This window comes from Tasmannia lanceolata, unplaced genomic scaffold (assembly GCF_043159265.1).
Source record: "Tasmannia lanceolata isolate RefF3 unplaced genomic scaffold, GAP_Taslan_0.1 ptg000015l, whole genome shotgun sequence".
Lineage (NCBI taxonomy): Eukaryota > Viridiplantae > Streptophyta > Magnoliopsida > Canellales > Winteraceae > Tasmannia > Tasmannia lanceolata.
In genome coordinates, this window is record NW_027518692.1 from 15825425 (window position 1) to 15849754 (window position 24330).

A 24330-nucleotide genomic window follows, 5' to 3' on the forward strand; every position below is an offset into this window, starting at 1 on the left:
AGACCCTCATAGATAGTCTATAGTTTGATGACAGAGGGTATCCCCACCCCATTTTAGAGTGTGACTAATCACTATGAATGCACTCAATCACCTGTAAACTACGTGCATTGGGTAACTCCGAGGTCAAGGTGGCAATTGGGCCGTGCCGGCCCGCGGCACGACCGGCACTGCACGTCGTAGGCTGTGCCGGCACGGCACGATTGCTACAATGACGTGGGCCGTGTCGGCACGGCACGAAGGCGTGGGCCGTGCCGGGCTAGGCTTGCCGGCCCTCCGGCACGAACTGGCACAGCCTGCGGCACAACACGTCACGGCCCACTGGCAATTTTGCCTTCGTTTTCTTGTGTTATTTTGAAATTTTTTGTGTTTTCTCAAAAATACCCCTTAAAGTTAGAAAAAACGGCTAGTGAGGGGGGTAATTTCGGAAATTACATTGTGTAATTTCTTGTGTTCCAAAAATACCCTTCCCAGCTATATTTATGGGTACTTTAGGGATTGGACATGTTTTTACTAAAATAACCCCCTAACAACTATATTTGGGCGTACTTTAGGGATTACACTTGTTTTACCAAAATAACCCCCCCAACATATTTGGGGGGTACATTAGTGATTGTTTTTACCCAAAAAACCCCCCAACAACTATATTTGGAGGTACTTTAGGGATTACACATGTTTTTACCAAAATAACCCCCCAACAACTATATTTTGGGGGTATTTTGGTAACTCATTATATTACAAGTCTTATAAATATCCCTTCCTCTCACTTCATTTCTCACCCTCAATTACTCTCTTATTACTTTCACTCTTATTGCTCTCTCTTTCATATTACTCTCTCTAATCTTCTCTCTAATTACATCAAATTCTCTTAGTACATCAAATTCTCTTATTACATCCAATTCTCTAATTCTTCTCTCCGTTACACACTTTGATTAGCGATTAAGAAGAAGGGATTATGGAGGATTATGGAGGTACTTAACAACTTGCGGTAATTAGTATTCAAGAAGGCGCTTAACAACTCCGTGGGCGATTCAAGAAAAGTTGTGGTATTTAGAATTTATTTTTTAAAATTTACTTATAGCCCATCTTTGTAATTTTTTTTAAAATGACCGGTTCAAGTGACCACTATTTTCAACCAAATGATATTATGAGAAATGATGAATTACTGGAGGCTTGTGTAAAACCTTGGAATGATGATACATATACTCCAGAATCCGAATATCCAATTGCTCCTGAACCTACCAAAGGACCTTGTAGGACTAGTGGGAGTCAAGCTCCTACTAAAATGTCTAGAGGTAGGATTTCACAAGTATGGAAGTTCTTTACCATTGAAGAAAAGAAGGATTCTAAGGGAGTTTTAGAAGAAAGGGCTATTTGTAAATTATGTAAAAAAGATTTTAGTTGTAAGAGTAAAGGTGGAACAGGGCACTTGGCAAGGCATTCCACTGTTTGTAGTGCAAAGCATGGGTCATTAGACCCTAAACAAACCCAATTAAGCCTCACTTCTAGTTCGTTAGGAACTTTTTCTTATTCTCAAGATAGGAATAGGAGAGAACTAGCATCATACATCATACAAGATGAGCAACCATTTATTATGGCCGAAAGTAAAAGATTTGAAAAATATATTCAAAAAGCTCTAAATCCTGCTTTTAAAAAAGTTACTAGAAACACTATAAAATTAGATTCCTTTAAATTATTTATTGAAAGCAAAGAACAATTGATTTCAAGTACTGAAAATTTTAATGGAAAAATTGCACTTACTTCTGATATTTGGACTAACAAACAAAATGAAGGCTATATTTGTGTAACATGACATTATATTAATTCGAACTGTATGTTAGAAAAAAGAATACTTAGTTTTACTCAATTAGAATTCCTGCATAATGGTCATTCTTTATCAAAATCTATATTATCTACTGTTCACGATCTTAAAATTCAAAATAAATTTTTTTATATTAGCTTCGATAATGCTAGTAATAATACTGCATCAATAGGATTATTAAAATCTCAATTGAAATCTAGTTTAGATGGACAACTATTTCATATTAGATGTGCATGCCATATTTTAAATTTAACTGTACAAGATGGTTTATCAGAAATTGCACCACAGATAGAGGTTATTAAGAATTGTCTTCAATTTATTCAGTCTTCAGGGCATAGAAGACAAGAATTTAAAGCTTTATGTAAATTTTTTGGAAAAAACTACAAAAAAATCTCCTTAAATATTAAAACTAGGTGGAATTCAACTTATAAAATGTTAAAAGCATCATTTGAGTTCAAAACTGTAATTACAATATTTTGCCAAGAACATATGCCTCTACCTTGCAATCATACTATATCTTTAGAATATTGGAACAATTGTGAAATTATTGCAGATTTATTAGAAGTATTTTTAAATACAACTAATCTTCTTTCCGGTGTTTACTATCCAACTTCACAATTAATTTTGGGTAAAATATATAAAATTACTATTTGTGATAAAAAAATAGATCGAGATTGGGAAATGGAAGTCTACTTCATAGAATGGAGGATAAATTTAGAAAATATTTTTAAGAAATTCCTCCTCTATATTTTTTAAGTACAATAATAGACCAAATGATCAAGTTACAAGGTTCAGAGGTCATTTTAGATGCTGTAGACACCCCATTTTGACCGGACCCTAAAGCCCCCAAAATCAAATAAGAACTTCAAAAATCGAACGAAATTCCCAAATTCCAAGTCCCAAAATATCCCGAAATTAATCTCAAAAATTCCTGAAGGACTGGGCCCAAAATGAGAAGAAGGCTTGAGTTTTGAGCATCTTATTGTGCGTATTCTTGGGTACAAATTCCCTAGGAGGTTGTTAGTATTCTCAGGGATACCACTGCAAAATTTCATGGCAATCGGACGAAAAATTTAAAGAAAGACAGGCGAAGTTTGTGCAATAATCAAAATTGGGTTGTGATAGGGTATGAATTATCAAAGCTTGGTTGTGTAGATATCGCCCTCCTTTTTTTATAAAAGGCAAGATATTTTTTGTTTGGTTAAATGGTGATTTGCCATCTTTAGAAGGGTGATGTTGTAATTCTGATATTACTTAAGGTGTAAGAAATCTCTAAGAGCCATTGGATCAAATCAAAAGGCTAGGATTGAGTCGGGAGAAGAGAATCTTTCTCTTTATTTTTACCTTGTTTTCTACTCGGACCACCCCCTTGTTCACCAAATGAATAAACATAAATGCATTAGGAGGGGCTGTCCAAGTAAAGAAGAGTGGGGGCGAATTCATCATTTTCCTTTAAATAAGCCATCGAGCTAGGGCAAAAAAAAAAAAACAAAAAACAAAGGGAAGAGGGGGTCTTCATTTTTGTAGCAAGAGAGGAGCAGAGAGAGAGAGAGAGAGAGAGAGAGAGAGAGAGAGAGAGAGAGAGAGAGAGGAGAAAACCTTCCTTCTCCGGCAAGTTGTGCCGGAATCCGGCACCTATCCCACCACCATCCGCCATCACAACCCTCATCTTCTCCTTCCATTTAACCTCTATCTTTCACCCCATCTACACTGCCATCTTCTCCACCTCTGCAACTTCCACCCCATCTCTGCAACTTCCTACCTCCGACCCCATCTCCGGCCAGCCGCCCACCGGAATCCGATCCACCATCTCCCCCATTCTATCCCCTCTATTTTCCACCTCCAAATCCCTCTCCACCCCCATCCGAACCCCATCTCTACCCAAAACCCGTTTCAAGACCCACATCTGTGGAATCCTTTTTCAAAACCTCCGGCCACTCCTCCTCCTGCCGGTCTTTGCCCTCCATTGTCGTTCGACCTAACCTTCATTCCACTCAAAACCACCACCATCAGCCACCGTAACCCATATTCACCTCGCCACCGTCATCTCCAACCTCCTCTGCTGCTATCACATTCAAACCCATTTCATCATCTCCCTACTTCATCCTCCCCAAAACCCACAAATCCACCCAATCAAACCCACTTCGAATCCTCATCGTCAGACCCTCTCCATTTCTTTTCCTAGCTGCTGTTAGAACCCATCTCTTTCTACGGCAACTCCGATTACCATCGGCCACCGCAGTCTTCTTCACCGGATGAGCCACCCCCAAACCCATTCCTCCATCTCCACTTAGATCCACCATTCAGACCCCTTTCTCTGCAACTTTTGATCTCAACCCTAACCTCCATTACATCCATCACAAAACCCACCACCACTACCTTCCCATTTTTCATCTCCATCTCCTCCGACAGATTTTGCCGGAATCCGGCACCCATTCCGGCCAAGCCTCCACCATAAACCCACTTCATCTCTTCTTTCAATTTCAAACCCATTTTCATCTACAGACCACCACCTCTGCAGATTTTCTTCACCCCCATACCTCCACAACCATCTTCCATCTCAATCTTCTTTGTCTCTCTACCGCCTAGATCCGGCACAACCAATCTCATCTGCGCGGTCCAAAAAGCAAAAAAAAAATCTGAAAGCTATTGGAGTGGAGCTTGGCCATTTTCTTCGTCGATTTTATCAACATCAAGATCGGCTCTCTAATCATCTTCTCGGTAAATTCTGCTACCCGGGTAACATCTCTGACCCCTCTTATCTTGCTGAAATTCATATGGTTATTTGCCTAGCTTTCTGATTGTAGAATTAATTCATGGGTTTTGGATGTTAATTCGATCCTTGAGTGCAAAGTGGCGATCGAATTTTCTCTGACGAATGGATGGTGGAGTTGTGTATGTTTAACTGATGTAGGAAATCAGATGATTACTCTGCTCCATGACATGGGCACGAGTATCATCTGATTTCACAGGAGACCCCATGTCGAGGGTTTGATCGTGTGAATTGCTTGATCTCATTTCCTTTGAATATTTCCAAAGTACCTGTAGTTTTCTCAAAATTGGTGTTGCCATGTATCTATTGGTTATCTTCTTTGAAGGTTACTCATCAGTCTTCATTATTTCTCTTGAAAAATATGAGTTCATTGTCTCGATTTTGGAATGATATTGGTTTCCTATATTAAAAAAAATTGAGATGAGGGAGGTATGTTCATAAGAGATGGGATCTGACCCCCGCTTAGTTTTGATTTTGGCTTGCCTTTGATCTTCAAGTTGTGTACTGGAACTATTGTTATTAACCCTTTTGCATTAGCTTTATGATTATGGTCAAGACAAAAATCAGAGATGGGACAGTGATTGAAATCCCAATTTAATATCATTTTCTTCTAAGCTTTGGTTTGTATGTCCTGGTAGAACATTTTGTTTACTTTCAAAATATATCTCGGCGAAGGCAAATCTGCAATCTAGGCTTGCTTAGAAATTATCCCATTGTTATCAGTCTCAACATGATGAAAATTTTGCCAATTTGTCCCCATGTTGGTCAACGATTTTTCTAAAGCTTTGAAATAATTCATGAATTTATCCTTGGCTTTGGGGTTCTATTTATGTGAGAGCTTAGCCTAGATTAATCCTTAAGGATTCGAGAACCATGTTGTTGTTCTGGTTTTTCATGGCTTTAATTGTTGGGTGAATTTTGAGTCAACTTTATCTTGCATATGAAAAATTTAAAGTTTAAGATCACCTAGTCCTTAGGCAACTGTTTCATTGGAGAAGACACTTTGGCCATTAAATTGTTAGAAAACCATCTTAGCAAATAAAGTAAATTAGGGGTCTTCTTCTACTTCTTTCACATATTCGAATAAGCTTATGTTAAAAAAGAGGGCGATGAAGGCGATAGCCCAAGCCAATCCTAAGAGGGATTTATGGGATCATGGTAGTACCCTCTTCCCTTTTCTTTCCTCTTATTTAGGTAAAGAATCATCAGTCTTTTAGATACCCTGAAACCTTTAGTTCTTCATTGCAAGGGCAATGAAAGAGTTATCTAGAGCCCTTTTAGGGAGACAAGCCATGTCTCAGCATGAATGTCTTACCCTATTAGGAGACAAGCTATGTCTCGTGCAGAAATGTCTTACCCTGTTAGGAGACATGCTTTGTCTCATAGAAAGTCGCACCCTTTTAGAGAGACATGATTTGTCTCGTAGAAAAGCTTACCCTCAAGGAGACAGGCTATGTCTTATGCAGAGAAAGTTATATCCTTTAGAGACAAGCTTTGTCTCATTAGTGAGCCCATCCCTAGGAGACATGCCATGTCTCATTAGCACATCTCTTAGAGTCACCAGTTTGAGAGTCAGTCCTTTAGCATAGGAGTCATTCCTTGCTTAGAGAGTCAATCTTTCAGGAGTCTGTCCTATCATCATAGGGGTTAGGATTCTGTCCATCCTCTCATCAAGTCATGTGATTCTTATCCGCTCTTGCAAGGTATATGATGTTGTCCAACCCTTACAGAATCGTGATTCTGTCCAATTCCCCCGCAAAGCATAGGATGCTGTCCAACGTTTACGGGATATCAGGAGTCTATCCTACCCTTATGATGATAGGATTCTGTCATCTTGTGTCAAAAATAACAAAAATACTTCAAAACATAAAAAAACTCAAAAGTCTTGAGTCATTAAGAGTGTAGTTAGGAAAATCTGGTCCGAACTACGGATGGCTTGATCCCTAGCTGAGGGGTACGTAGGCAGCTCAGGCTAGCAGCTGGCATCCTGAGTTCAGTCACAACTTCAAAAACTTCCATAAGCTTCAAAACCTTTCAAACCTTCCAAAAATACAAAAATACAAAAAATAATCTTGCAAATCATTTTCAAAAGATCTTCTCATAGAGTTAGGAGTCTGTCCTAGACGTTTGGGGGTGTCATAGAGTTAGGAGTCTGTCCTGATTATGTTGCTTTGCCGTGTTTGGTCATGTGAGTGTCTCTAGAGTTAGGAGGCCTCGAGTCGTGGTCGGCTAGACACTTAGTCGATCCGATGGCTAGACTAGAACGCACTTAGATAGCCCATGGTTTTCCTTAGGACGCACAGCTTAGTCACACATAGGGTGTAGGGTCCACTTGCATTAGTTAGGGCATATAGGGAGTCCTAAAAATTACCATTCACTTGAACTTAAGTAATGGCGCAAGAGGCTTTAAAAACTAGTCAGGTCTAGTTGATCGAGTCTAGGATAGCGGTCCTAGATGGTTAGGCATTGTAGTTTATCATAGGTCACCGAAATACGATGACTCTGATTCTTTCCGAGGCCGGAATACATAGTGCAGCCAGGATGGATGGCCATCTTGGTCCGAGTCAAGTATCGCATTAGAGTCTAGGGTTTGTCATATTGTATGTTTTGCTATGTTTTCTCACTTTCCTGTGCAGACCTTATACCTTTAGTTGTAGTGTGCATGTGTTTGCCCATCGGAACTTAGACACTAATTAGGCATGACACTCATAACCTAGCTATTCTTAGGTGGCATGTCTTTCATTTTCTTTTGTGTGTGCTTCTTATTCATCTCCGATACATGCATGATTAGCTAGACGTTATCTCGGGGATATTCGTTCCCATTTCACATGATTTTCGTCCAAAACTCTTCAAAGTTAATAATAAATGGCATAAGAGACCAGGTGCTTGCACTTGGGCGAATTGGGGGCGCCTAACCCCTTCCCCATTCGTCATCAGGCACGGACCTTTTGTATCTCTGGTTATCTGTTGCGACAGAGCACATCATGGGATCCATGGCCTACTTCCTTGGATGACGACTCTTTCTTTGTTTAAGGTACGCCTCGAATCCGGGCTAGTCCCCGAATCGAGAGGTATCTCACTTTACATCGCCACTCATGCTGTGAGGGGCACTCTTTCGAGAGTTCCTTGGTGGAGCTCTCCTTCACGTGGATGATCTAGAGATTTTCTGGGGGCTCGTCCCCCCGCCTCTCTCGGATCGGAGTCCACAGGCTGGCGACTCTGCTGGGGATTTCTTGAAACATTGCCTAACTCTGTAAAAATGCCATTTTAATTAATTTTGAAGAAATTTGGGTCTAAACCAAGTTAAATGGGAACTTTATCGTTAGAAATCTAGGGGCACCAAGTAGGTGCGTAAATAAAATGAGGGATTCACACACTGCACAGCATACATTGTCATATGCTTTATTTCTTTCATTGTTTTCATTATTGGCCCCAGGGAATAGATATGACGCGTAGCAAATGGGAAATTGTGACCTTGAGGGAACCGTTGTATCTATTTCCAAGCTATGCGTTGGAGCTGCAGCTGTAGACACTGGGTGTGCTGGTGTTCTATAGCAGCCGATGAGCGGTGAACATACTCTGTATAATGCTGGGTGTGCTGGCGTTATACATCAAGGGTATGGTCATATGCATAGTACCCTACAGATATGCCTGGGCCCTACTTTCATTTCATTATATTATGTATGTATATATTAGTTGTCCCTTTAGAACCAAAATTAAGGAACGCTTGCTAGGACACTATATATATGTACTCATATAGGACGAACATGTGCGACTGGCATGTGTGAGCCAAGGATAGAAGTCAGTCTACCCTTGTAGTGTAGAAGGGTAAATCACACCGTGATTACCCGCCGCGCTGTCTAGTACACTCACAGACAATTTTGAGTCAAGACATCCTTGACTCCGCTAGGTTAGACTAGGGATGATGGTGCCCTTGGTTAGGATCTATGTATATCTGTATATATGTATATATTTATATATTTATATGTATACATATTTGTTATTAGATTAGGGTTTACTTCCTAGTTAAGTTTTCCTTTATAATCTAATCAATTATTCCTCTCTATCCATTCTGTGGATTATCATCAGATGCTTGGCTCTTTTAGCCATGATCTATCTCCCATGAGCTTGATCATTTGATTGATCCTGATCAGATGTACTCCGCATGTCGATTATGAGTCTATCTTGCCATTATCATTACCGGAGTGTGTGTTCTTGCTGAGAGCCCTGTTTTATCTTGACCATGACGTCATCCTCTTCATGTTTAGTTGTTGAGACCCTCCTAGTATAGTTGTCATGCTGTCGATTTTTTTCAGAACCCTTGAGCGTAATCATTATCCTTTTGGGTTCGTTGACAAACCATGTGCTTACCTTACCACATCTCCTAGTATAGCCATTATGCTGCCGAATTTTCTCCAAATACCTTGAGTGTGGTCATCATCCTTTTAGGCTTGTTGACAAACCATGTACTTGCCGTACCACATCTTCATGTACAGTTGTTATGCTGTTGGATTTTATCCAAGGGAAGGATGTGTTTGTGCTACCTTTTGTTTCAACTTGCACATTACATTGTCATGCGATTAATCCTCATTGAGCCTAGTGTTTATGGTGTCCATGACAGGAGTCTTAGTCACTCGTCTACCATCAACCCCAAAAGAGCTTTCATCTCTGAACTCGCTTGGTCTAGCTAGTCCGTTGTACCTATTTCCTCTCACATTGCCCAGCTGACTGAGTATACTGAAAATCTCGTCTTGACAGAAATGAGAGAGATGATGATGATATCCATGACCTGATAGACATAGATCCTCTCATTATTCTTGAACTCAAGTGCTTCCAAGAACCCTACACCTAACCGTGTTGCACCTCTTTCACCCACCATGGGAACCATTTCACCCATTCAACCCTTCATATATCTTACCACCTTTACCTGTACCACCCTGGGGCTAGGAAGTAGATTGATTGCATAGGGAAAAGGAAAGATGTCAGAGCTTGAAATTCAGGAGATATCACCATCCCAGAGAAAATCCCACCAATGCTAATGGATCAGTTTGAGCCTAGTTGATAGGACATTATAGGATTGGCCCTTCTGAGATTCTAACTCCAGGGTCGATCTCTCCAACCATTATCATCATTAAGGAAGGCACATTGCCCTTGAACTTTCAGCGCCAATCCGTTGCCTCCGATGAAGTGTCTCATCTTTGAAATTTGTTTTGAAGTGTGTATACCAACCCTCCTGTCAAAGTTGGTAAGTCTAACAATGTCAATATCAATTCTAAGTATGTTGTGTTTATTGGTCTCTCTCATTGTGAGCCAATGTCTAATCTTTTGTTGAATTTGATGGAGAGCCTATCGTGGCGCGTCAAAAATCATTGTATGTACTTCAAACATTCAATGCAATGAACATTTGATTCCAGTGTCGTCAATACTCTTGTATATGTTCACTCTTGGATCTAATGTTAATAAACAAATTAAGACACCCTCCTCGGACGGGGATGCCTATGAAATTCTCCTCGAGATTTGAAAGATGATCAAACGAGAGGAAGAGCGTCGAGCAAAGCCACTTGAAGATGAAATCGATACCGTGGATAGTGGTATCCAAATCCGAAACTCAGGAAATAAGGATTGGCAAAATCTCCCGAAGAGCGCAAAGAATCGATAAACCTATTTAGAGGGTTCAAGGAAGTGTCGCTTGGTCCTATGAGGATAAACCGGAAGCGTGCCTTGGCACTGTTCAACGTGAGTCACCCTAGACCAAAACTAAGCGGAGGTGTTCAACGTGAGTCACCCTCAGCTTCAGATTTGCCTTCGCCGAGATAGACTCACTAAGCGAGGGCTTACTTAGAAATTATCCCATTGATAATAGTCTAATCATTCCGCTTGTTATCTGTCAGAAGGTGTCTTGTCAGATCCTCGAGTGGCTTGATTAAGATTGTCTAATCATTCCACTTTGTAACCTCTAAATCCCTGAGTGGCTTAACTAGAGGCTGTCTAATCATTCCATTCTGCAATTTGTGAGAGTCTGTCTCACTATCCCTTGAGAGTCTGTCTCATTATCCTGCCGAGAATCTGTCCCATCTTTCAGTTGAGAGTCTGTCTCGCTATCATTTTGAGAGTCTGTCTCATTATCCTATCGAGAATCTGTCTCGTCTTTCAGTTGAGAGTCTGTCTCATTATCCTGCCGAGAATCTGTCTCGTCTTTCAGTTGAGAGTTTGTCTCACTATGAACAATGGGATAATTTCTAAGTAAGCCTAGATTGTAGATTTGCCTTCGCCGAGATATATTTTGAAAGTAAACAAAATGTTCTACCAGGACATACAAACCAAAGCTTAGAAGAAAATGATATTAAATTAGGATTTCAATCATTGTCCCATCTCTGATTTTTGTCTTGACCATAGTCATAAAGCTAATGCAAAAGGGTTAATAACAATGGTTCCCATACACAACTTGAAGATCAAAGGCAAGCCAAAACCAAAACTAAGCGGGGGTCAAATCCCATCTCTTATGAACATACCTCCCTCATCTCAATTTTTTTTAATATAGGAAACCAATATCATTCCAAAATCGAGACAATGAACTCATATTTTTCAAGAAAAATAATGAAGACCGATGAGTAACCTTCAAAGAAGATAACCAATAGATACATGGCAACACCAATTTTGAGAAAACCACAGGTACTTTGGAAATATTCAAAGGAAATGAGATCAAGCAATTCACACGATCAAACCCTCGACATGGGGTCTCCTGTGAAATCAGATGATACTCGTGCCCACGACATGGAGCAGAGTAATCATCTGATTTCCTACATCAGTTAAACATACACAACTCCACCATCCATTCGTCAGAGAAAATTCGATTGTCACTTTGCACTCAAGGATCGAATTAACATCCAAAACCCATGAATTAATTCTATAATCAGAAAGCTAGGCAAATAACCATATGAATTTCAGCAAGATAAGAGGGGTAAGAGATGTTACCCGAGTAGCAGAATTTACCGAGAAGATGATTAGAGAGCCGATCTTGATGTTGATAAAATCGACGAAGAAAATGGCCAAGTTCCACTCCAATAGCTTTCAGATATTTTTTTTTTTGCTTTTTGGACCGCGCAGATGAGATTGGTTGTGCTGGATCTAGGCGGTAGAGAGACAAAGAAGATTGAGATGGAAGATGGTTGTGGAGGTATGGGCGTGAAGAAAATCTGCAGAGGTGGTGGTCTGTAGATGAAAATGGGTTTGAAATTGAAAGAAGAGATGAAGTGGGTTTATGGTGGAGGCTTGGCCGGAATGGGTGCCGGATTCCGGCAAAATGTGCCGGAGGAGATGGAGATGAAAAATGGGAAGGTAGTGGTGGTGGGTTTTGTGATGGATGTAATGGAGGTTAGGGTTGAGATCAAAAGTTGCAGAGAAAGGGGTCTGAATGGTGGATCTAAGTGGAGATGGAGGAATGGGTTTGGGGGTGGCTCATCCGGTGAAGAAGCATGCGGTGGCCGACGGTAATCGGAGTTGCCGTAGAAAGAAATGGGTTCTAACAGCAGCTAGGAAAAGAAATGGAGAGGGTCTGACGATGAGGATTCGAAGTGGGTTTGATTGGGTGGATTTGTGGGTTTTGGGGAGGATGAAGTAGGGAGATGATGAGATGGGTTTGAATGTGATAGCAACAGAGGAGGTTGGAGATGACGATGGCGAGGTGAATATGGGTTACGGTGGCTGATGGTGGTGGTTTTGAGTGGAATGAAGGTTAGGTCGAACGACAATGGAGGGCAAAGACCGGCAGGAGGAGTGGCCGGAGGTTTTGAAAAAGGGTTCCACAGATGTGGGTCTTGAAACGGGTTTTGGGTAGAGATGGGGTTCGGATGGGGGTGGAGAGGGGTTTGGAGGTGGAAAATAGAGGGGATAGAATGGGGGGAGATGGTGGCTCGGATTCTGGTGGGCGGCTGGCTGGAGATGGGGTCGGAGGTAGGAAGTTGCAGAGATGGGGTGGAAGTTGCAGAGGTGGAGAAGATGGGGTGAAAGATAGAGGTTAAATGGAAAGAGAAGATAAGGGTTGTGGTGGCGGATGGTGGTGGGATTGGTGCCGGATTCCGGCACAACTTGTCGGAGAAGGAAGGTTTTCTCCTCTCTCTCTCTCTCTCCCTCTCTCTGCTCCTCTCTTGCTACGAAAATGAAGACCCCCTCTTCCCTTTGTTTTCTGTTTTTTTTTTTTTTTTTTTTTGCCCTAGCCTGATGGCTTATTTAAAGGGAAATGATGAATTCGCCCTCACTCTTCTTTACTTGGACAGCCCCTCCTAATGCATTTATGTTTATTCATTTGGTGAACAGGGGGGTGGTCCGAGTAGAAAACAAGGTAAAAATAAAGAGAAAGATTCTCTTCTCCCTACTCAATCCTAGCATTTTGATTTGATCCAATGGCTCTTAGAGATTTCTTACACCTTAAGTAATATCAGAATTACAATATCACCCTTCTAAAGATGGCAAATCACCATTTTACCAAACAAAAAATATCTTGCCTTTTATAAAAAAGGAGGGCGATATCTACACAACCAAGCTTTGATAATTCATACCCTACCACAACCCAGTTTTGATTATTGCACAAACTTCGCCTGTCTTTCTTTACATTTTTCGCCTGATTGCCATGAAATTTTGCAGGGGTATCCGTGAGAATACTAACAATCTCCTAGGGAAGTTGTACCCAGGAATACGCACAAGAAGATGCTCAAAACTCAAGCCTTCTTCTCATTTTTGGCCCAGTCCTTCAGGAATTTTTGAGATTAATTTCAGGATATTTTAGGACTCGGAATTTGGGAATTTCATTCGATTTTTGAAGTTCTTATTTGATTTTGGGGGCTTTAGGGTCCGGTCAAAATGGGGTGTCTACAGATGCATGCAATGAAAACGCAAGTATTGGATCTGAGCATAGTATAGATGAGATTACAAATTTATTACATTCTATGTATGCATTGTATGAGACAGAACATGGACATGGAAGACCGAGTTCTTCACAAAACTACCAACCTAAAAATAACCCACTTTGGTCACTAATAAACCAAAAAAGACCCAGCAATAGTGCTAGTACATCTTCTGATGAGCTATCATTATATCTGGAAAATGATTATTCAAGCTACCTTAATCCTGATGAGTGGAAGAGTTTTGATGTTTTGACATGGTGGAAAGAACATGAAAAAAAGTTATCAAGTACTATCCACCATGGCACGTGATCTACTAACCCCCCCCGGTGTCCATAGAAGCATCGGTGTCTGCTTTAGTGCAGGTAACAGGGTCTTAGATGACACACGGAGCAGAATGTCACCAAAAACAGTAGAGGTATGCTTGTGCCTCAAGGACTGGTTGGATGCAGTTGATAGAGTACAAGACAGAAGAGAAGATGACTCAACCGACTCACCTGCAGAAATATGAAGATTCGAATTTTTAAATCGTAAATTTCTACTTGTACTTCACAATGTATTCGTACTTCCTTTTTTTTTTCTTTTTTTCTTGTATGTTGGTGGGTTAGAGGCAAGGTTCTATGTCCTCCTCTAGTAATTTTCTATATTAACAAAATTTTAAGGGGCCGCCCGGGTTCCTGGATAAATATTCCGGGTACAATCGATCTTTGTTTTTAAATTACTTCAAATTTGACTTGCAAATTTTTCATAAATGACTTGCAAATTTTTCCAACAAGTCTCTCGGAATTCCGTGAAAATTCTTTGAATTCCGAGAATATGTTTTTTTCTACTAGAACTTTTCTTGGAACTCCGAAAAAAATTCCAGTAGAAAAAAACATATTATCGGAATTCCGAGAAAAATTCTAGTAGAAAAAAACATATTCTCGGAATTCCGAGAATGTACTTGTTTGAAAAAAAATAACCGTTACGTGCCGAAATGAGCCGGCATGCCAAGGCACGCCACGAGTAGGCTGCGGGCCGTGCCGTGCCTAACCCCCACCCTTTGGCGTGCTGGCACGGCACGGCCCGTGACCAAATCGTGCCGTGCCGGCATGGCCCACGGGCCACGCTGGGCCTAGAATTTTCATGCCGTGCCGTGCCACCTTGACTCCGAGGGCACTCGAACTCGTGTCGGCGAGTATATCTATATATCTCATTAGATATTAAGTATTATTGTCAATAGAGAAAGAAGATATTGTTCTTTGGCATTTGGGAATATTTTATCATGGGTTTGTTAGGCCCGAAAAAGACTACTGTCAGTTGACCTTATTTTTTTATATATAAATGATTTCCCAACTTTGTCGTGTTGTCAGAAGCTTCTCTTAGAAAGGAGTTCTTTATTTCTGTCTAATAAAAATGCAGGTTAGGTGTTTTTTCATATCCTTCTGCCAGTAATTTGCAGCTAAGATTTAGTTTTTTAGACTGCAGCCTTGTTGGAATTTGAAAATGACAAGGGGTTTGAAGGAACTAAAGTCGTATTTTTGTACAGGCAAAAAAATTGGAAAAATAGATTAAAAAAATACAAAAGGATAAGGGGTGCATAAGGGTCTGAATGCTTGTTTATAATCCAAAAGAAGAAAATAATACAGCTACTGATTTTTTTGAAGGAAAATGATCAGAGTAATCTTAATATGGTTTTTTAGTTAATGAAAGGATGTCACTAGCAAATATTTTTCTTTTGAATATCAACATAAGATTTTAATTGGGTTTCGACAAAAGATTGCAATCGGATTGGGTAATGAAAATTAAATAATATAAGGCTCTGTCTGTTTTATATTTTGAAAACTGATTGTGAATCCAAAACCGATTATTGGACTCAAGATTTAGGCCCTGTTCGTTTAACATTATGCCAATGGATTGTGAGTGCCAAAGCTATTATTGGACTCAGATTTAAACGTAATTTTGAGTCCAATAATAGCTTTGGCACTCACAATCGGTTGTCATAATCTTAAACGAACAGGGCCAAATGTGATTTTGAGTCCAATGATCGGTTTTGGACTCACAACCGGTTGTCAAAATCTAAAACGAACAGGCCTAAACTAAGAGCCGCTTTGAATGTCGCCTTAATTGGTCCTTATTTGCTATACAAATTTAATCTTTCTAGTTGCCCTAAGATTATTTTAATTTAATCTCATTTCTAAAGATATTATCACCATTATTTACAGAGAATAATATTTTACTTTAAAACCACATTTGCATGCAACATCATATATTGTAAATAATTTTTAGAGGTATCCGGCCAAAAAATCCATAAAGATGGTTCTGATAGGGTGAAAATTATATTTGCATTAGTGAGATATGAGGGTTCTCTTGAAAACATGGAAATTCAATTAGCATGCTTACTTAAAGTAATTTGAAGGATAATTTATTAATTTGTTTTGAATTCTCCACATCAAGTTAAACAATAATAAAGAGAAGGGCTTAACGTGTGGGAAAAAAAAAACATATTGACCTCCTAGTACAGATCAGATGAATTTGAATTTATTTAGTAAAAAAATATAAATTCATGGGACCCACCACGATTATCAATATTGTTGGAAGTGTTACCTAACATTAAAAATTAGAAAATAATAATCTTTCATAATTATGCATTGCTAACTCGTTGAAATTCTCAATTACTTTATATTTTATATACACGTATAGAAGCCCTAAAGAAACGCTTCTTTGACTCATTAAAAGTGAAAACTACATTAACAGCTAATAAGTAAGTTTTGGAAGTTTTCTACTTCCACCTATTGGCCTGAATTTCTTCTTCTTACCTTTCCCTGTAAAATAATTCTGGCTCTCTGTAAATTGCATTTAAGGCCATTATTATAATTTTCTATTAAGGTGCTTATAAGAGAGTACATTTATAAAAAGTTGAGCAATGATAGATACAAGGGAGCCCTTGCATAAAGAGCCAAAAAAGGGCTCTGGATTGGATCCACGTCATCAAATGTAACTGATTTTACTTTTTCAACCAATTTTAAAGGGAATTGATATTTCCGCTCCCCTTTAGACCAATCCACTCCAACTGAGCGGAACTATCAACTCCCCTATGCTTTGGATATTTCCACTCCACTTTTAGACCAATCCACTCCAAGTTGGATTGGATTAGTCTATAACTGGAACGGAAAAATATCAGCTCCCATTTTAAATTGCAACTGAAAATGACGTGGATCCAATCGAGAGCCCTTTTTGGCTCTTTATGCAAGAGCTCCCTTGTATCTATCTATCATTGGTCAAATAAGTTATAAAATTCTCTCTTTTTTTTTTTTTTTGAAATGGTATAACTTATAACAGTTTAAAGACCAGTTGGAGGATATTAATATAGGAATTTTTATAGGGAAATGATATATTTGCCCCTCAATTTCCCGGGCCACCCCATTGTAGTGTCAAAAGAGTAATCACAAATACACTAGAAGAGTGTGGCCGTTGTTCGATCAAATATATATCAAATATATATGAAAAGCGGCACCTATATCGTACCCCCATTGCACGCGAGAGCACCATATAATTTTACTTAATATACAGGTTATTAACTTATCCAAAAGAGGAACTATGGTAAAATGATCGTTTTAACCGACTGCATATGGGTTCTTGAAATATTAATCCTCCTAGCTACATGTTTTAAGTAAATTTTTTTACTATTATATAAAGACAGGGAGGGAGCGAGCGAATCTTTGTCAAATATTATTAAATAATAACTTATTAGGTTATTAAATTAGTCTTAACTCCATAGTCCGGATGGTGATTTTGTATTAAGATATAGAGGTTATTAACTAATTATCTAGTATAAACTTAGACAGGTTTTTCTAAGTACCATTTGCCCTGCAACTATCCTTCTCCTCCCCCAGCTCAAGCCCACTCTACACATAAGTGTAATGGTTGTCATTTATTCCGTGGGCCATGATAAGAGTGTTGCACCGCTGTGAACTCATAGCCGATCAAATCATCCTACATTGTTGATATATCGAAGATATTAATTTATTATATCTTAATTTTCATGTAATTAATGCAAATTTACGTGTGAAATCACATCAATTATTTTCATCCTTTTTCTCTTAGAAAAAATGTTAATCTTAAACACAAACGAGAGAGACTATGGTGAGTGAGTGGAGTACATTAGTCAAATTGGTATCAACCATGGGCCCACTTGTTCCATGTGTGTGATCTGGTCCACTGATCTGGTAGAGGACCAGATATCCACCCATAGTCGCTGGTCCCAATGTGATGGATGATCCTAGCCTCCAAAGGTGCCACTATATATTTTCTTTCTTTCTTTCTTTTTTTTTTTTTTTACTTTTTTGAAATGGAGGTGCCACTATCAATTTTCAAAGAAAATTTGAGCTGATTACAAGATAAATATAAGAGTAGAGGAGACCAATTACCCCAAAAGCTTAAGCTATCCCTCCTCAAGTGTGTCCCCTTTTTTTTGGGGTTAGCTGTGCACCATGGACTTTTAATATCAAGGAGTTGTTGGTTTTTGAACCCAGGACCCAGTCTGCCCACAATAGCTTAGATACTACAGAAACAATCAATTACTACGAAAGCTTAACCAGTTAGAGTTGGTATTATTTAATCATTTTATAATTCAATACTTTTCCATTCAGGTCGACCTCTATCTCAATCGGTCCTGCTATATTACATGCATTTTGTATTTGGGTGTTTATAAGGATGTATCCCTTTGAACCTTCTGTATTGGAAAAACATCTTTTTAGGCCTCAAAATTGTATAAAATCCCTAATTTTGAGAATCACTAACTTAAGAAAGAAATTAAACCCTTAATCTACAAAAATTATGGGGTCATCGGGCTAGAGTTGGATCGGATCCACCCATGCCCATGTCACGATATGCTCAGATCCTGATTGAAGAATTCCTTGATTCCTGTCTTCAAGTGCATTAAGATTCAAATGTTCGACCGATTGTCTGTAGTGCAACACCAAAATAGAATTTTTTTAATACCATTGCAATAATTTCTCAAAGCATGTTACTACCTATAATGCAATGAGTGAATATTTACATATTTATTATAAAAATCACTAAACTACAAGCATAATTTATACCAAACCATGTTATAGAAAACTATTTAAATACCTATATAATATTTTATTTTGAAATGATGGAATTTTATTAAAAATTTATCCTAAAACTTACAAAAAATGAAGGACTTTCTTTAGTTCATTGAACCCTAACCAGAACTGGATGTCTATAAATCTTGATTATGAATCCATAATTTTGGACCCTAATCGGATCCTGAGATATGCATATGTAGAGTATCTGATACATTAAAATTAGGGCGATGATATTTTCACCCCCTTGCAGTACGCATGCACCCCCCTTATAACATGATTTGACGTCAAAAACCATTAAAGTTGCCCATTGTTCTCGTCAAATCACGTTATAAGGGGGGCACATGCGTACCGGGGGGATATCATCTCTAAAATTAATATCCAATTCTATTTTAATCGGACCGGATCATGAAAATAGCTCACTGTCAGGATCCATTGACACCCTTAGGCCCTGTTTGGATTGCAACAAAAAAAATTTATGAATGAAAAATTTTCCTGCGAGAATTTTTTCTTTCTACAATTTAGAGGGAAAGGATATGATTATGGTTAATTTAGAGCGATATTATCATAAATTGAAGGTCTCAAGTAAAAATTGAAAAGAGTTGTTCAATTTATCTTTTTCGTCGTGTGCCAAGAAAGTAGGAAATTTTAGAAATATTTTTCCTTCCCAAACATTTCTGAAAATTCCAGTAATCCAAACAGTGCCTTAACAAAGATGTTTGTGTTGCAAAAGGCAAAGTAAATGGTGGCACTAACAACTGTATTTGCATGTAAAAAATATGAGCTTAGTTATAAGTTTTAACTTAAGATTAGGTTGTTACAATAAAAGTTTGAGGGGGACTGACTTAGAAAAAAACCCACGGCCATATCCCAATTAATTGAAGGAGGCGTTGGTCCGATGAGACCCACCGCTCACATTCAAAAATGCTTTGCCAACCACGCCACCCCACCAACTCTCTAGTCTCCAAATCTCTTATTATTTTCTCCTTTCTCTTCTTGACTTATCTTACCCCAACTCAATCACAGAAAGACAAAAAAAAAAAAAAAAAAAACTAGAGAGTTAGTGGGAACCCGATAAAAGATCTTGCCAAACATCTAACACAAGATTAAAATATATGGTTTTATACAGGTTGTAGACCTCATTATATAAGTATTTTTTTTTGTATTAAATGATTCAAGGACTTACTATATAAAGGGTTAGCTCCTTACAATGCTATTCATCAACTAGAACACCATAGGATCTCTTAGTCGAGGAGGACTAATTGTACCTGAATTGTAATAGATTTGGGAGCGAATTGGCCGGGGGATCTCTGATTGCGCCGGGCATGGCGAGTATAGAGAAGGTGTGGCATGGGCCTCGCCTTCTTTTTGTGGTGGCATTGTGCTTGCTAGCCACTAGTGCTGCAGCGCAAGAGAAGCCTTATGGTTACTCTTCTTGGCCGCAACCTTATTACTACACGTCCCCACCCCCACCATCACCATCTTCGCCCCCTCCCTACTACTACAAATCACCCCCGCCTCCATCTCCATACTACTATAAGTCTCCGCCTCCACCATCACCATCCCCTCCCCCTCCATATTACTATAAGTCACCACCTCCACCATCACCTTCACCGCCACCTCCATACTACTACAAGTCTCCTCCACCCCCATCCCCATCCCCGCCACCTCCGTACTACTACAAATCACCGCCACCACCATCGCCTTCTCCTCCTCCATATTATTACAAATCACCACCTCCCCCTTCCCCGTCACCCCCACCTCCATATGTTTATAAGTCACCACCTCCCCCGTCCCCGTCACCACCACCTCCATACATTTATAAGTCACCACCTCCTCCTTCCCCATCACCGCCACCTCCATACATTTATAAGTCACCCCCTCCCCCTTCCCCGTCACCACCACCTCCATACATTTATAAGTCACCGCCACCACCATCTCCATCTCCTCCTCCTCCATACTATTACAAATCACCACCTCCCCCTTCCCCGTCACCACCACCTCCATACGTTTATAAGTCACCGCCACCACCATCTCCATCTCCTCCTCCATACTATTACAAATCACCACCTCCCCCTTCCCCATCACCACCGCCCCCTTCGCCATCACCGCCACCACCATACATTTACAAATCACCACCACCACCATCATCGTCACCCCCTCCTCCGTACTACTACAAATCACCGCCACCGCCACCACCATCGCCTTCTCCTCCTCCTCCATACTATTACAAATCACCACCTCCCCCTTCCCCGTCACCCCCACCTCCATATGTTTATAAGTCACCACCTCCCCCGTCCCCGTCACCACCACCTCCATACATTTATAAGTAACCACCTCCTCCTTCCCCATCACCGCCACCTCCATACATTTATAAGTCACCCCCTCCCCCTTCCCCGTCACCACCACCTCCATACATTTATAAGTCACCGCCACCACCATCTCCTTCTCCTCCTCCTCCATACTATTACAAATCACCACCTCCCCCTTCCCCATCACCACCACCGCCCCCTTCGCCATCACCGCCACCGCCATACATTTACAAATCACCACCACCACCATCACCATCACCCCCTCCTCCCTACTACTACAAGTCACCACCCCCACCATCACCTTCGCCTCCTCCTCCATACGTCTACAAATCTCCACCGCCACCTTCTCCTTCACCGCCTCCTCCATACTACTACAAGTCCCCTCCACCGCCGTCCCCATCACCTCCGCCTCCTTACTACTATAAATCACCAGCTCTACCTTCCCCATCACCTCCCCCTCCATACTACTATAAATCTCCACCACCCCCATCACCATCTCCACCCCCACCATACTACTATAAGTCTCCTCCACCCCCATCAACATCACCACCACCTCCCTACTACTATAAATCACCACCACCACCATCGGCATCACCTCCTCCTCCATACTACTACAAGTCCCCACCTCCTCCATCGCCATCTCCACCACCTCCTTACATTTACAAATCACCACCTCCTCCTTCACCCTCACCGCCCACTCCATACATTTATAAATCACCACCTCCACCTTCACCATCACCACCACCTCCATACATGTACAAATCACCACCTCCACCTTCTCCCTCACCTCCTCCTCCTTACTACTACAAGTCGCCGCCACCTCCATCTCCGTCCCCACCTCCTCCTTACGTGTACAAATCACCACCTCTTCCTTCACCATCACCGCCCCCTCCATACATTTATAAATCACCACCTCCGCCTTCGCCATCACCACCTCCTCCATACATTTACAAATCACCACCTCCTCCCTCTCCCTCTCCTCCTCCTCCTTACTACTACAAGTCGCCACCTCCTCCATCGCCATCTCCACCACCTCCTTACATGTACAAATCGCCTCCTCCACCATCCCCATCACCTCCCCCTCCATACTACTATAAGTCTCCTCCACCCCCATCGCCATCACCTCCACCTCCCTACTACTACAAATCACCACCACCGCCATCGCCATCACCTCCTCCTCCATACTACTACAAGTCCCCACCTCCCCCATCTCCGTCTCCACCACCTCCGTACATTTACAAATCACCACCTCCTCCTTCTCCGTCTCCACCACCTCCGTACATTTACAAATCACCACCTCCTCCTTCACCGTCACCACCACCTCCTTACATTTATAAATCACCACCTCCCCCTTCGCCGTCACCACCACCCCCATACATTTACAAATCACCACCTCCCCCTTCACCATCACCACCACCTCCATACATTTATAAATCACCCCCTCCACCTTCACCATCACCGCCACCTCCATACATCTACAAATCACCACCACCGCCATCACCATCACCTCCTCCTCCCTACTACTACAAGTCCCCACCTCCACCTTCACCATCACCACCTCCTCCATACTACTACAAATCACCCCCTCCACCTTCCCCATCACCTCCCCCTCCATACTACTACAAATCTCCCCCACCCCCATCACCATCTCCTCCTCCTCCATACTACTACATGTCTCCTCCCCCTCCATCTCCATCCCCACCTCTCCCTTACTACTACACTTCTCCCCCACCTCCCAAAGGCTATTGGCCATAAGAGGTCCTTTCTCCCCCAGCACATAGAAGGGCCTTAAAAATAAAGGAAAATCATGAGTTAGGAGATTCTCCTTCAAGCATTGATTCTACTGCTGCTTACCATATGTAACATACATGGTGCAATTGGTTTTGTTTAATTTGTTGGGACATAATTTGTCCGGTTGTCATTGTGTGAATAAAGCGACCTATTTAGGTCACTCTTGTTTCCTATTTTGGTATCTGTTCTTTCTTCGTACAAGTTCACAGGCATTTTCTACTTGATATGATATAGAAGGGTGCTCGTGGACACTCTTTTGTTTGATATCTAAGTATAAATGATTTTTTTTGTCTTGCGCCGAATGCAGATTGAAAAGGACTTGGATATCTTTGTATTTTGATGATGGTTCTCTTTTCTTGCATTGATTGTAGCAAACTAACAAAATTTCAGATCAAAATCATAGTATATACAGTCATGGAAACCTTGACTGGGTCTATACAGAATGGTTTTCAAAATTTTTGGGGGCATAGAAAGTAAATAAGAGAATTTGGAAATAAAATCAAAGGCACAAACTAAAAGAAACAATCCTATGTGACTCTTCTGCACCGTAATACCGTATTATGGTCTAGACTCTTGGACAGTCTAGTTCACTGTTTGGATTTTGATAATCTATTTTGAGTCCAAAGCCTATTATTGGACCCAAAATTGTGTTTAATTTTGAGTTCAAAACCAATTATGGCACTCAAGATTCTATTTAATTTTGAGTGCACTAATCAGTTTTGGACTCAAAATCGATTCAAAATCCAAAATGAAAAGGACCTTAATTGGGCCCCTAATCAGATGGGGATTTGACTGCTCCATTTGCAGGCCATGGTCGACCAGTTAGAATCCTCCCCCGCCGTGGGATCAATGAACACTTCACGGTCTCATGGGCTCTCCACGGTCTCGCTCTGTAACACAAAAGATTAGTGGGCCTAAACACCACAAACACTTACATAGTTACATCCTACATTTTAGTTGGGCCCCCAAGAAAAACAATGATCAAGAGATGCAATGCATGTTCGAAGTGGCAATCACTCTTGGAATGATTAGCACAATAGCACCCAATGGTTGGATCGGATTGGCATGTAGATCCGGCCCATTACCCCATGGAGGATAGCAAGCTTATCCTAGGATAGAATTATCCCGGCTTGTTATTCCCGTGGACAAGAACTCCAATACGTTGACCAGGCTTTATATTTACCCTGTAATGGAGGGTCAGGCCCATTCATTCATTGAGAAATTAAGGTCCAAGCCTAGGCCATTGCAATCCCATGGGATCCTTTTCAATAACTAAATGATTCTAAGGAATGATCTATGTATAATTAAGCCATGTTTGTGTACGAGAAATTCTTATTATCTCATGTTGAAACATTAGTACATATGGAGTCAATTCATATTGTTCTTATTCTTAGAATCTTTTGTCCTTGTTTTTCCCCCCAAAAGGTGGGTGGCTCATATCTTAGGGTCCTTTCGGATCTGCAGTAAAAATTTGCCCGAAAAATGAGTTTTTAAGTATTTTCCACGGAAATGATTTTGAGGATGAATTTTTTTTTTTCTGCGTTCCTTAAAAAAATTGTAGCCTTGCTTAGCTGTGAATCTTTTCTACAAGGGGCTGTTTTACTGCAGAGAAATTTTTTCCATGGAAAATGAATTTTCTAGTGTT

At 40.6% G+C, this 24330-nt stretch overlaps 1 pseudogene; it reads left to right on the forward strand.

Moving 5' to 3' along the window:
• The first annotated feature begins 11816 nt into the window (after nucleotides 1–11816).
• LOC143891775 (uncharacterized) lies at nucleotides 11817–22649 on the forward strand (annotated as a pseudogene).
• The last annotated feature ends 1681 nt before the right edge of the window (nucleotides 22650–24330 follow it).